The sequence below is a fragment of the Mus pahari genome, chromosome 1 (assembly GCF_900095145.1).
Source record: "Mus pahari chromosome 1, PAHARI_EIJ_v1.1, whole genome shotgun sequence".
Lineage (NCBI taxonomy): Eukaryota > Metazoa > Chordata > Mammalia > Rodentia > Muridae > Mus > Mus pahari.
In genome coordinates this window covers 168,241,779-168,255,676 of record NC_034590.1, presented here as the reverse complement: position 1 = coordinate 168,255,676, position 13,898 = coordinate 168,241,779, and the positions used below count along the sequence as shown (strand labels likewise).

The 13,898-nt window shown below is 46.3% G+C and overlaps 1 protein-coding gene across 24 annotated transcripts in view; it reads left to right on the top strand.

Annotated features, from left to right (window-relative positions):
- The window catches only part of Ablim1 (actin binding LIM protein 1), a 277,019-nt gene that overhangs the window by 140,690 nt on the left and 122,431 nt on the right, over nt 1-13,898 (top strand). The gene's annotated exons all lie outside the window — the stretch shown is intronic.

The window sequence follows — 13,898 nt, the reverse complement described above, 5'->3', positions numbered from 1 at the left end:
CCTCTAACCACCATCTTCAGCTCCAGTTCCACAAGATATGACACATATGAACATATCATGTATATGCTTCATATCCACAGGTGAAGACAAACATTCATACACATAAACACAAAAACCTTTTTAAATAAAAGGTCGATGCTAAGTCACTGTGTGTGTATGTGTGCTCACACACGTCGACCCTCCATTCAGAAAAGCAGCTCCCATCCACATGAGACCAACTTTCAAGGCCATGTCCTGCAGCTCATGAAGGCTGGCTAGTTAGTCTGGACTCACTGGAATACCGTGTCCGTGTGCTTCAGGGAAAGCGGAAGAGGAGAGCCCTTGGTGTGTGTTTGGAGAAACAGGTCACTGGAGTTCTGGAAGTGTCTCGGTGCTTAGGATGTGCATATGTGCAGTGTAGGGGGAGGAGCGCAGCCTCCAAGCCTGCTCCCTGGCTACGCTCTGCACTGCCCTGTGCTCTTCTCCTTGGACACCAGGCAGCCTAGGTATAGACTCTCCACTGCTACCCAAGCCACTTGTCCAAGACCCAGAGGCTCCTGGGTGGTTGATGAGCACCAGGCAAGCATCAGGTGTGTGAAAGAGGAGGGTGCTTTCCTGGATGCTGTCAGTTGCTTCTCCCATTGTAAACTTTCCAGGAGAGAAGCTAGAAGGAGAGACAGGAGGAAGAGTGGGCGGAGCTAGCTCCATCCCTAAGCTCTGTGCTGAGTACATGCAACAGCTGGCTGAAGACTACTGTCTTAGTCAGGGTTTCTATTCCTGCACAAACGTCATGACCAAGAAGCAAGTTGGGGAGGAAAGGGTTTATTTGGCTTACATTTCCATACTGCTGTTGATCACCAAAGGATGCAGGACTGGAACTCAAGCGGGTCAGGGAGCAGGAGCTGATGCAGAAGCCATGGAGGGATGTTCTTTACTGGCTTGCTCAGTCCACTCTCTTATAGAACCCAAGACTACCAGCCCAGAGATGGCACCACCCACAAGGGAACCTCCCCCCTTGATCACTAATTGAGAAAATGCCTTACATCTGGATCTCATGGAGGCATTTTCCCAACTGAAGCGCCTTTCTCTGTGATAACTCCAGCTGTGTCAAGTTGACACAAAGCTATCCAGTACAACTACATTAATATAGAGCTCTGTTAAATGCCTAGAATGTAAATGCTCTTGCCACAGGAAGGAACTTCATGGTCTTGCCTTAGCATCAGATCCACCCCCTTCATATATATAATATGTATATATAATATATGTAATATATGTGTATAAATATATATAATATATATGTACATAGTATACATGTAGTTTACATATGATATACAGGGATCATTTGATCCTTCTTTTTTAAAAAGCCCTTCGGAATAAGTGTAGCCAGCTGGAGTGTTCAGACAGCGCACACAGGTCCTCAGGAAGCATGGGTCATTCCCAGGGTGCAGAGTGTTCCCTAGAACATAGAGCACATAGGCAGTGTGGTCTCAGGCAAGTCATGTGTGTGTCTGTGACCCAGGACAAACAAACATACCAGACTGTGTGCTATAAATCACCTCAGATCTGAAGTTTGCATGGGTCTTATACTGGTAACCATAGATACACAGTGCCGAATCTAGAGGGGCTGGGCCCATACACCGGCTCCACACAGCATGTCGGGGGACTGGTTTATGGTTCTACACGATTTGGGTAACCTGGTGTCAGTATTTTTGTGATTCAGCTTTTTGCTCATGAATTTCCAGACACCTGGATCACGAAATAGATGAGACATGAAATAGATATAGCCTGTGAGTGACAGCAGCCACTCATCTGTCTGATGACTGTAGTGAACTTGGAGAGATTCAGAGAGACAGTGCCCTGTCCTCTGGCGATCCCTTGCTTTTCTTATATTTTGGGTTAAATCCAATGACAGAGTTTAGCTTCTTTATGTTGGAGATGTGTACCTTGTTTCGTGCTGTAAGCGCATTCCTGAAGCGCCGTACCCCCCCCCCCGCTGACTCCTGCATTAGAGCATGTGCTGTGTCTTAGGAACCTGGCAATTTAACAAAAAGCTGCTAAAGCAAAGAAAGTCATCTACTCCTGTTAGCTTCTGTCTTCCTGCAGGGAGTCTGCCAGTGTGACTGTCTTGTGTCCCAGCCCTCAAGGTTAATCTTTTACTACTGGAGGTGGTTGAAGTTCCCATAAGAGGGATCCTATGTAGGGAAACCCTATAGGGGATCCATGGCTTCCCCGAAATTCTAGAGATCAGTATTCAAAGCCACGTGTGTGGCTCAAAATATTCTAATAGCTGTGTTAGAAAGGCGAAAAGGGACAAGACCATTTAATTTTCATAATGTAGTTCATTTTGTGGCATGTGTCAAAATACTATTTTAATTAGCATAACATTTGAGATGTCTGGCTTTTTTTTCTCCCTCTCTAGCTCAACACATGTCAATTTGGACTGTCCTATTGTGAGTGCTCAATGGCCACCTGTGGATGGTGGTTGCCATCTTGGACAGCGCAATTCCACAGATTTCCTTGAGGCTTGCACTCTTGTGCTTGCTCTATCTCACTCCAAATTCTTAGACTCCCTGTAGGAAGGTTAAGAGTTGCTTCGCCCCACATTGGTTTGCACTCGTCCTCTGTTTCCCTGACACCACTGGCCCCAGGCAGCTCAGAGTTTTGCTGCTGTTTGTTTTTAGCAGATTTTACTATGTATCTAAAGAAATGGAGGGAGGTTACAGTGTAAATGGTGGAGCAAGCGACAGTCACCTCAGGCCATCTCCAGTCCAGTGAGCTTCTCATTGACCAGGGCCTGTCTTCTACCTCTTCACACCTTCCTTTCTTTTTCTTAAAATTTAAAAATTATTTTGTGCATATGGGTGTTTTGCCTGGATATTTGTCTGCACACCACATGCATGCAGTACCCACAGAGTCCAGGAGAGGGCGCTGGATCCCCGGAACTGGAGTTACAGACTGTTGTGAGCCACCACCGAGGGTACTGGGTTTTGAACTCAGGTCCTCTGGAAGAGAAACCACTAAACCATCTCTCCTTCCCACCTCTTTTCTGTTTTCAATTAAAAGGCTGCATTTTTAAAGAGCAATTTTAGATTGATAGAAACAAACAAATATCCTATACAAGCAGGGCCATTTTTCCATTGGCCGCCATTTTGATAGGTTTTGACCCTCCACAGAGATGCCCCTCCAACCTGTCAGATCGGAATGAGGGTCTGTAGGTGGCCACGGTGCCCAGCTCAGGACAGCTGTTGTCTTCCTTACCTACCTGCCCCTGACTGCAGAGTCCCTTACACATGGCTTATGTTTTCCGGTTACAGCTGGAGTCCTGTGCTGGTCAGACAGCTTGTGAGCCAGTGTCTTGCGGTGGGAGATTTGGGGCCAGAGCACATGCAGAAGAAGCTTTTGTCAAAAGCCAGTTCAGTGCTGATTGTCATGCCCTACCCTTCCTGCCATGTCCTCCCCTTCTGATGCCCTGCTGTCTTGCACACAATACACACATGTACACTTGCACACGTGGACAGTTGCACACATGCACACACTATATCTGCAGAGCTTTATTTATTGAGTGTGGCCAAGGATGTTTTCTGTGATTAGAAAGGACTAAGATTCCTATGGCAGAGAAAAGAAAAGATGAATGGTTTTTACTTAAAACAATGGTCTTGAAAGAAGAGAGAAAGAGGACACTGGACATCTTGCATGAGAACCAAGAAAATCATAATATGAGAGATGGCTGTTGTTGGGGTCAGAGAGAGGAACTGGCATTTTAAGCTAAGTTCCAAAAGTCACTCAAAACAGATTTGGCCAAGAGATTGGTTCTCTTAGTCTTCAGGTTTTTGTTTTGTTTATGTTTTTGTTTCCTAAATGTTTTAGAATTTTCTGGTATATAAAAAAATGAATCTAGAGTATTTCCCTAAAAATATCCAAGAAAAACAATACTCATTATGACAACTAATATATCAAAGTATTAAACAAAAATATCTACTATGTGGTAGAAGTGGATTAAAACTCATATGTAAAAGATGGAAGTTCTTAAGAGTCATTCCTTCCAGAGAATCAAGCTGCATAAATGCCAGCGAGGTCATACCCAAGGGAGGTGAATGCCAGGAAGGAGTTTTGAGGTTTCTGATTCTCCTGTAGGCATTGGATACAACCCGGACACAATGAAGGGGGAAATGGAAACAATGTATCGCTACAACAGTATCACAGAATGAATAGAATGTGAGGGGAGGGTTAGTCATTGAAACTACCACATCACAGGAACAACATCACAGAATGATTAATGACAGGTAACAGAAAAAAGAAAGTTACCTGCTAGGGTGACCAGAGGGCTTCCCTGAACCCCAGCTCATAAGCCCCTTGGAGGCAGCATTCCTTCTGACTGTTTACTGCTGACTACCCAGGGCAATGCCAACCTGCAACACAGTGTACAAATGAACAAGTCAGGGAGGGTATAGCTTATTGATCCATTAGTAAGTGCTGAGTGAAATAGCCTGTCAATGGCGTTTAGCACAGGCTTACTACCATAGCACCCTCTGATGGAGTCTAGCTAGTGACTTCCAAGAAGAAGCATACAAAGGGATCTGTCAGAGCCACCACCTGCCTGGCAGAGGGAGCTGACTTAGGTGGGCACATTTTGGGCTGTCCTTGCTACAGCTAAGACTTTGCCCTGTGTTCACGTGGGCACAGATCTTGGGCCAGTTTGTGACTCAGTGGGAAACTGGCAAAATCCAGAAACATGGAAACAGTTCCTTGTAACCCCCAAGCCCTGCCCAGAGCTGAGCCCAGGCTTGTAATACCTGCTTGGAAAACTCCTAGGTATTGAGACACACCTGAGAAGGCAGGAGACAGGACACAGGGACAACAGAGGCACGAATGGAATGAGCTCCCTTACCGCAGGTGAGAAGCTGAATTCATGCTATCTGCGCCCCCTCCCCTCCGGAAATTACAGGCCTGACCTGAGTATTTGAAATTTTACATTTTGTAGCCTATAACTGTGTGATCTTATCAAATAAATGTAATGCAAATCTTTTAAAATATTCATTTTTAAGTTCCAAACTGGATTAAGATAAGTGTTCATATTTTCCCTTTAATATACAGTACATATACTCCATAATATTTGTAATATGGATGAATGAGATGTTTATAGTTAAATGATATAGTAATTATAGCCCATTATTTCTAAATTATTGCATCTAAGAGACTGAGTCTTGATTGCAGTAAATGTCAGGGAGTAGGGAAAGGAAGCCATTGTTTGTTTGGTTCTTATGTTTCCCAGCGTGACATTTTTACACAGTGAGAAAATTATTATCCTTATTTTTCAGCCCATATAACATCATGAAACCAAAGTTCTTTATAACAAAGAAATAACATTTGAAGTACATAAGAGTAGTATCACCATTCAAATTTAATATTTCTTTTTAATATTCTCAGTATTTTTTCTCAGATTGTTTCTATGTAGGAAGGTGACCCTGTCATTTGATTTATTGCCCTGCGATACACTTGCCTTTTCAAATAATTGTACTTATTAATAAGGGCCGATTTCTAAAAACATTGTGGGCCTGGGGTTGTAGCTCCATTAGTAGGGTGCTTGCTCAGCACTTACAAAGCCCTGGGTTCAGTCCCAAGTGCCGGATACATGCATCATGGTGCTATTTGTCTGATAATCCCAGGATTACACCCCGGAAGTAGAGGCAGGGGGTCACAAATTCAAGGTCATCCTCAGCTATATAGTGATTTTGAAGCTAGCCTGGACTACATGAGGCTCTTTTTCCAAAAAAATAAAAATTAAGTAAATATTAAGTAAATATCAGTTGTGAGTGAATGGCCAGAAAAAAGGTTGTCCTGGAGTGACCCTGGGCAAGTTTGGAGAGAGAGATGCTGGAGTTGCTGGGGGACTCATCTCTGAAATGATGAGGCAGCTGTGGTGGGTTAGTAGTTTACCCCATCACCTTGTAACTATGACAGTATAAATGTCATCAAGCATTCTTCTGGCAGGTTTTACTTAGAGATCATGAAGATTTGGGAACCCTTTGACAGTATCATGCAGGAGCCAACTGTACCCCGGGCATTCCCCTCCTCTTAGTTTGTTCAGAGCAAGTATTTTAGCTTTTCTTTGTATTTTTTATATTGTGTATGTTTGTGTGAGCATATGCCACATGTGTGCATTACCCCTGGAGGCCAGAAGAGGGCGTCAGATACCCTGGAGCTGGAGTTACAGGTGATTGTGAACCACCTGATTCCTGATGCGAATGCTGGGAGCAAACTTTTTGGAAGAGCAGCAAGCACTCTTGGCCACTGAGCCAAGTCTGCAGCCCCAAAGCCAGGGGCGGGCTGTGTCTAGTATTGTACACCAAGTTCGAGAAAGACAGCAAAACTCAGGGGTTTTGATAAGATCTGTCAAGACCGTAAAACTTTTTGCCCGTGTTTAAATACAGGAAGGACTTGGTGCCTTGGGTTCTCTATTGCTGAGACCAAACACCATAACCAAAATGGGAACAGGACAGGAACCTGGAGGCAGGAGCTGACACAGAGGCCATGGAAGGATGCTGCTTACTGGCTTGCTCCTCATGGTTTGCTCAGACTTGCTTTCTTATAAAACTCAGGACCACCAACCCAGGTGTGGCACTGCCTGTGATTGGCTGGGCCCTCTCCATTCAGACACTAATTAAGAAAATTCCTTTCGTCTGAATCTTAATGGGGGCTTTTCTCAGTTAAGGTTCCCTCCTGTCAGATCCAGAATTTAGGTTTGAGATGGCTTGCCAAAGGGAAGACATGAACATGCTTGACCAGGGTATCCAAATGTGGCTGTGAGAGAGCAGCAAGGACACAGAACTCCCTCCTGTCCGACCACAAGGACATCCCAGTGCCATTATATGGGTACTGGCTGCATAAAAAGAGGTCTCAGGCAGAAAAGATGCAGGCTGTCCTGAGCTTGTACAAGTACACTTTGATGAACAACATATAGACCGCACCATGGCCCTGTGAGACTGTAAGGACAATTGAGCCTCTGCCATTTGGGGGAGAAAGATAAGCCTGTATGTAGTTTAGGACAAAGGTGACTTCATCCTTGCCGGGAAGAATTCAGGCACGTCAGGTTCACAACTGGGGAAACAAGAGTAGAATGGATACCTTTTACATCAACCTGGTCCTGAGGCTGTGGGAACAAGAGGTTGAAAGGTTATAGCTCAGAAGTGAAGCCTTTGAGCTACTGAGGGGCAGAATTGTGATGGGGTAAACTTGATCTGGAACCCCCAGGAGAATTGCCTCTGGGGGATGGCCTTGACTGCATTTCCTGAGTCCAGAAGGGCCCACCCAGGGTGGATGGCACCATCTCCTGGATCCTGGACTGTATACAATGGAAAGGAGAACGGAAAAGCAGATTTATTTATCCGTCCTTCTCTGGAAAAGAAAGAGAGTCCAAGGCTTTGTGTTTGTGGCACGGGGAGGGACAGGTGGTAAAGAAGGCCCCTCCCCTCACCGCCACCCCCAGGAAAAGGAAAAGTCCACATAGGCTTTGTCGTTCCAGAGAGCAGATTTGCTGTTTTGTTTTGTTTTTAACTAGAAATCACTTCACTTTTGCATAAGTAAGCCTGAGAATGTTGACCCCCTTCCCCCCCCCCCCGACACATTCACATCGTGGCACTGTGAACTACAGAGCCTCTCTCAGGGACCAGGCTGCAGTTCTGGGCTATAGAGGGTTAAAGGGCACTCCAGTCCTCATTCTTGTTGTTACCAAAATGTACCTGACAAGAAGAGCTAAGGGCCTTCACAGCCTGGGAAGGTAACAGGAGGCAGCTATGCATAGTATCCATAGGGACCAGAGAGGAAGTGGGCCCAGACTATACAACCTCAGGGCTCTAGAAACTCACTTCTTCAGCAAGGCTTTACCTGCTGAAGGTCCCACAGTATTAGAAAACGCAGCAGCAGCAGCTGGCAGGCAAGGGTTCAGATATGGTTCACATTCAAACCACAATAGTTGCCTATGGTACAGTAAGCCCAGGAAAACTGGGCATCTGGCTGGAAGCAAGATGATAATGAGTAGAACCAGGATGGGAACTGGGGCAGGAGCAGGTGAGTGAGAGACACATTCTCTCAGTCAATCGAGGGCTGAGGGGTCCATGGGTGTGGCTAAGGAGAGGACAAGAGATGCCCATAAGGCATGCATGTTCCAGGAAACACAATAACCCGCCAGCACCAGAAAGAGGATGTGTATCAGTGTGGGCAGGAGGCAGCTGCCTTGTTAAAAGCAGTGGGCATAGAAGACAGAGGTGGGGCTGCGGTTGACAAAGGCATCCATTTTGAAATAGAGTTTCTAATAGGAGTGAAGGAAGCCAAAATGTTGTTCTTATCATTTAAAAAACGGTGTCTTAGGGCCTGTAAGACAGCCCAATGTGAAGGGCACTTGCCCTGAAGCATGAGAACCTGAGTCTCAGGACTCTCATGGAAGAAGGAGAGATCCAACTCCTGAAAGATGTACTCTGATCTCCACGCAACACATGCACACAGACACAGACATACACACAGACACACATAGATGTGCATATACATACAGACACACACACAAACACAGACACACAGACACATACAGACATGCACACATGAACACATACACAGAGACACACACAGACACATACACACACACATGGACACACACAGACACACACACAGACACACACAGACAGACATGGACACACAGACACAACACACATACAGACATACACAGACACATACACACACACACACACGGACACACACATACACACACAGACATACATGGACACACAGACACACATACAGACACACACACACACACGGACACAGAGAAACACACACAGACACATACACACACATACAAACACACATGGACACACACAGACAGACAGACACAGACACATATACACACAGACACACATGGACACACACACAGAGATACACACAAACACAGACACATGGACACACACACAGAGACACAGACACACAGACACACAAGAACACACAGACACACACAGAGACACACACACATACACACAGAGTCACACACTACACACATTAAATAAATGCAATAAAAATTAAGAATTAAAAGATGGCATTCTTAAGTAGCTTTCTTGCTTTTCTTTTCAGAAGGAACAGAGCTAGTTTTCTATGTTATTTTTAGTTATGTCGTTTGAGATTTCTGAACACTGATTGTGGAAGATGTCAGATCGTAAGAGTGCTTCTCCCGGGGTAGTATTGGCAGACGTCCTCCCGTAGAATTGCATTTCAGTAAGCAGTTGCCACTTGACTATGTGTTGGAGGGTGTGAAAAATGATATTTTTGATAGCTTTAAAATAATCTTCTGCTCCTTTTCTCTGTAATGTCCAATCTATCAGAAGAGTCTGTTTCATCAAACATTCCTTCTGAGAGGCTGGAGAGAGAGCTCAGAGAATACGAATGCTTGCTGCATCAACGTGAGGGCCTGAGTTCAGATCCCACCACCCACAGGAAACGCTAGACATGGCGTGTGTGGTTGTAGCTGGGCCGACTGATGTTCTGTCAGCTTGACACCAGCTAGGGTCATTTGGGAAGAAAGATGCTTCACTGAGAAAGCACCTCCCTAGAACTGTCCTGTAAGCGTGTCTGCATTGTCTTGACTGATGATGGATGGGGAGGGCCTAGCCACTGTGGAGGCTGTGGAGGCTAGAGCATCCTCAGAGGTGGCAGAGTCTGTGGAGTGTTGGGAGGACTATGAGCTGGGGAAGGGCCAGAGCATCCTCAGGGGTAGCAGAGTCCGTGGGGTGTAGGGAGGGCTGCGAGCTGGGGAAGGGCCAGAGCATCAGATGCCGAGCAGAGCCAGAGTCTCACTGAGGAGCCAGTTTTCATCAAATAGAGTCATCGGACAGACTCTGAGAACCACATCTCCTTGCTGATACAGATGTCATGAATCTGTGTCTGTAGGGTCAGTTCACGGACATGAATGCAACTCTCTCTGCAGCCTTCCTCTTGGTGCATGGGATTTTAAAGGAGACGGCTCAGCCTGGGGGCCAAGAAAGGGAAGGGACAGGAGAGAGAGACCTAATGACAGCTACCTGCTACCCAAAATCCAAAAGTGTGAGATTTAGCTCCTGGTCATTTTAAGCATTGACAGCTTCTCCTTCTCCACATTACCGCTCCCCTTCTCCCTCCTCCCCCTCCCCCTTTCTTCCTCTCCCTCTCTCCATCACCCTTCCCTACCCACCTTTCCCTTACCCTCTATCCTCCACCCTCCACCCTCCCCTTTCTCCATCTCCTCCCCTTCCCTTCCCTCTCTCCCTCTCCTTCTCCCCATCACCCTTCCCATCACCCTCCCCTCCTCCTTCCCCTCCTTCTTTCTCTTCCCCTTACCCCTTTCTTGATCTCCCTCTCCCCTCCCCCTCCCTCCCTCTCTCCCTCCCCCTTTCTCCTTCCCTCCCTTCCCTTTAGGGTTTGGTATCATAACAAAGGTCTGCTTGTGAGGCAGGCACCCTGCAGTTGAGCGTATTCCCACCTCATCCATATACTTCCTGTGCTCGTTTTTTAACCCTAAAGCCCTGTGTTAAGGTAATCTATGCAATGGTAAAAGATTTTCATACTCATTTTTATATTCTGGGCCACATCTTTGTTCCTTGAGCTGCTTGTAATCAGTTTTCATTTGCATATTCTGCAATAAATTCAAAAAGGCTATTGTTGTCAATGCTTTAATTAGTAAACAGAGGTTCCGAGGGCTTCCTTTCTAACCAAGACTCTTATCATATATTCAAACTCTGAATTAATCCCCAAAAGCACTGCTCTGGGGCCCATTTTCTATCTGGTTGACCTTGTAAGTATCCTCTCACCCAGAAGCGATCATTGACTTCGATGTGCATTTAGAAGTCACTGAAGAGCGACTACAGTCCACCTTTTGAGGCTTACCGTTTGAGTCCAAGCGGTTTTTTTCTGCAGAAGTTATTTCTGGCAGGAGCTGCCCCCACACATCATTGTTGGTGAGTGCCGTTCAGCTATTTTGAGCTCCGAGCTACAGCAATAGCCCTTGTGAGCTGCTACCTTTTGTGGTGGCTTCAAGCTCACCGCTCTGCATTTCAGTCCAGAAATGGATTGAGTCAGTCTGACACTGATTGAACTCTGAGTGCTCAGGAAGACTGAAGGCCACTGTTACCATCTTGAGGAGAAGAATAAGAAAGAAAGGTTTAAAAGAAATCACTGGGGCAGCTGGGATGATGTCCCTGAGACTAAGAGCCTGTTTGCAGGAAGAGCATGAGTTTGAACCCTCCGCACGTACACGACCGTGCACACCTGTGATGCCAGTGCCAGGAGAGCGGAGACAGGAGCATCGTAGAGGATGCTGGCTGCCAGCCTAGCTAAAGGCTCTGCAAGAGACCCTGCCTCGAAAGAGTAAGACAGAGAGCCACAGGGCAGGACACCGATGTCCTCCTCTGGTCTCTGACATAAGTGCTCATGTGTACACACTGTGTGCATGTGCACCCCACAGTTGCACACACATTTGGTATTTACAATGATAATCAAAGAGCGATGTGTGTGTGTGTGTGTATGTGTGTGTGTGTGTGTGTATACAGAGGGTGAGGAAGTGTCCTGTTCCCTGGCTCCATCACATCTGAGTCTCCACCACAAAACAGTGATGCGCAGCACCAGGAAGCACAGCATCAGAACAGGCTCTGACCTTGACATGGGGGAAAGTAACATTTCCAGAGCACAAAGCCTGCTTGCTCATAAAGGAAAGGGGGCAGCCCTGGCTGCACACCCCTGCTCCATGCAGACAAGCTCGTAAAGGGAAGAGTGACACAGGCTGTATGCCTTGCTCCAGTGGAAAAGCTCAGAAAGGCCCCTCATGCCTGTGGGTTCTTTCTTCTGCAGTACTGGGTATTGGCCCTAAGGCCTCACCCATCCTAGGCAAGGGTTCTACCACTGAGCTGCTTGCTCAGATCTTGTATCCTGCGATAGGCAGACGGCCAGCAGGGCACCAGACAGTCAATGCCTTCCCCAGGAAGTAAAGAGAGGAGCTGCCAAAGGCTGATGGTCCCCCATCATGTTTCCTGGGTCTTCTCTTACTGATGAGAACTGACCAGAGCCACTTGGAATCCACATCCTGAGAAGGGACGGTCCCTAGCTGCAGATGGAGGAAGGATTGCCACCTGATGGCCCTGGACCCCCTCTTGAGGCAGGTGTAAGTCTGACCCTTTGAGCATTGCCTGCCTGGCAGGTGGACCATCTCAGGGATGGATTTGTTGGGGCATCAAAAGGACCTGCTGCCTTGTGAAGGCCTGAGATGCCTCCACAGCCCAGCTCCTGCCACTGAAGCTCTGCTCTCCCCACCCCCTCCCTGATCCGACGCCTCCACACTCTGTTCCCCTCCTGTTCCGTGGTATTTTTATAGCCCAAGCAGCACTTGTTCAGTTGTTATTTTAAGATTTAAGCTTTTTAAAAAAACTGTGCTTGTTACTAATTTCACAACTTTTGTATAAAAATTTCTTGGATGTACATATCCCCCACTTAACCAGTAAATCGTACTCAGTGGTTTGTAGAGTGGATTCAAGAGCATGTCATCAACAAGGTGCAGGGCTGTGTGTAGCCAGACCTCAGTGATGGGGAAGCAGGATTCAGCAGGACTCTGGGTGAGGAATGCTTTAATAATTGATCCCGGGAAGGAAGGCAGTGAGCCTCTGCGCTAGCAGCCTGGGCTTTTAATGAGCAAAAAAATCTGTGATTGTCCTAGGAAATATGTTAAAGCTAGGAAAATGTGCATATTTCCATGTGAATTCAACCTCACCATGTGTACTTATTTTATGATCACGTAGATGTAAGACATTTTTGCTTTGTGCTATCATTGAAAGGTACTAAAGCTCCTTTAAAAACAAAAATACTTAGGGGGCTGGAGATGGCTCAGAGGTTAAAAGCACAGGCTCCTCTTCCAGGGGTCCTAAGTTCAATTCTTAGGAACCACATGGTGGCTCATAACCATCTATCATGGGATCCGGTGCCCTCTTCTGACTCTATCATGGGATCTGGTGCCCTCTTCTGACTCTATCATGGGATCCGGTGCCCTCTTCTGACTCTATCATGGGATCTGGTGCCCTCTTCTGACTCTATTATGGGATCTGGTGCCCTCTTCTGACTCTGTCATGGGATCTGGTGCCCTCTTCTGACTCTGTCATGGGATCGGGTGCCCTCTTCTGGCATACAGGTATATGTGCAGGCAGAACTCTATATAATAAATAAATAAATCTTTAAAACAAAACATTTTTTTAAAATTAAGTTCTGATGAGATGATTCAGGGTAAAGGCACATGCGGTTTGAGCTTCCAGTATCTGGTGGAAGGAGAAAATCAGCTCTCCCAAATCGCCGACCACTCTACATGCTGTGGTGTGTGCATACAGATGCACATAAAATAAATACATCTATAATAATGGGGTTGGAGGATGGCCCAACAGTTAAGAGTATTTGATGCCCCGCCAGAGGATCCCTGTTCATTTCTCAGCATTCAAGTCAAGAGGTTCACAATTGCCTGTGACTCCAACCCAGGGGACCAGATTCCCTTTTCTGGTCTCTGTGGGTACCCATACACTTTGGCGTGTGCATGAGGATGCAAACACATAAACACACACACACACACACACACACACACACACACTTGGCACAGATGCACACACATGCTTATGCACACACAAAAGATTTTTAAATAATAAAGTAATTAAAATATTTTCAAATTCTTTTGGAATTTGTTTAATATTCACCTCCAGATACTTTGGGTAAACAGCTGAGTCAGAGTTGGAGTGTATGTAGTGTCTATGACTGTCCTACACACATGAGATGAGTGTGCCAAGGACATGTACTATTCATGAGGGAGGGGTCCTGGGGCATGGTGATGCTGTTTGCAGGAAAAACTGAAGACATGGGACAATGGGCCTTCCAAA